This window comes from Danio rerio, chromosome 6 (assembly GCF_049306965.1).
Source record: "Danio rerio strain Tuebingen ecotype United States chromosome 6, GRCz12tu, whole genome shotgun sequence".
NCBI classification, from domain to species: Eukaryota; Metazoa; Chordata; class Actinopteri; order Cypriniformes; family Danionidae; genus Danio; species Danio rerio.
Window position 1 is genome coordinate 17,445,599 of NC_133181.1, and position 1,660 is coordinate 17,447,258.

Consider the following 1,660-nt stretch of genomic DNA (forward strand, 5'->3'; position numbering starts at 1 on the left):
TTTTCTGTCTCTTAAATATATTATATATATTGCTTAATTATATTGCTTTAAATAAGTGGATCTAGATTGTAAACATTAAATAAAAGTAAAAAAAAAAAAAAGTTCACTTTTTTTTTTTTTTTTTTCAAATATTACATTTTTGGTTATGATACTCCCAAAATAATTTCACATAAATCCACAGATTTTATACAAAATTCTCTGCAGAAATGGCAAAAAATGTCCACAGATTCTGTCTGGCCTTACTTGTGTGTCATCCTCTCCATGTTTCATTAACAATATTGAAATATCGCAATATTGAAATAATAAAATCATGTTTTGGGAAGAAAAAAAACTTCAATATGTTCAGATCTGTAAGGTGTTCTGTTAATTGTGTTAGTATAGTATAGCTAACTGGTCAGCAGCAAATCTGTGGTAGACTGCATTGTAGAAAATGCTGAGTTTCACTCAATTAGACTAATCACAAATTGATATTGCTTGACAATAATAGCAGGTTTGTCATGCTGTCCCAGGAGAGAACCCTGAGCTCTGAGAGAATTGAGCCCAGGGGTCCCGCTTGGTCAATGAGCATGTAAGGTGGTAGGAGATCAGATAGTTCTCGAGAACTCCCCTGGTAAAGGGGTGTTTGGGGGGATTTTTCAAAATTGAAGATACACTGTATAAAGTGATTGGTTACTTAAAGCGAGTAAACCAATTGCCTTAAAAGCAACAAGTTGACTTTACAAAAATATTGTAAGTAAACCCATTGAAACTTGGAACTGTTGACTTAATTTTAATAATTATGCAAATTGTGCTTTTAAATAAAAGTAAACTAATCCCTTTTTTCCCCAAATACCTTTATTATATTAGTTTTATTTCCAGCTTTTCTGCATCTAGCAAAATGACATACAGTAAAATAGATCTGCTCTTCCAGACTCCAGTGTGTATTTTAAGTTCAACACAGGCTATAATTGTAGATTTTATAAACCTAATGAAGCACCAAATATGTAATATTGTAATAACTACAGTAATTATTACAAAACAGATGTGCTTTGTCTGCTTAAATAGTCTGATAAAAGGGATTAGTTGACTTTAAAAATGGAGTTAAATTTGCATAATTCTAAAAATTAAGTCAACTTAAAAGTTCCAAGTTACAGTGGAGTTACTTTATCTGTGTGAAGTCAACTTGTTGCTTTTAAGGGCAATTGCAACCAGGATTTATTTTACAGTGTACGGGCTGTTTATAGTGAGATTGGAATAATCTGATTGGCTTACTAATGATTACAAATGAGAGACCAGCCGTGATCAATCTTATCACACGCTCCTCTCAAAATTTCACTAAAACTTAATAGTTTTGTTCAATCCACTTAAAAAAAAACAACTAAGTTGTCCCTTAAAAGTCATTAAGAATTGTGTTGTTTCAACTAGAGTAGTTAAAACAAGCAGCAAAATTAGTTATTTTTAAGTGTTACAAAGCCCAGAGAATGGCAAAAAAAACCTCCTTCACAGCATTTTTAGACCATTAGACCACCATCATCCTGAATCACTGATAACAGACAGGATGAATCCATGCCTTTGTGATGATTAATTCTAGTCCTACTATCCCAATGTTAAAACAAAAAAGACACTCATTAAAAGCACCCAAACCTTTTCCTAAATAAAAATATACAAAAACAAACAATTT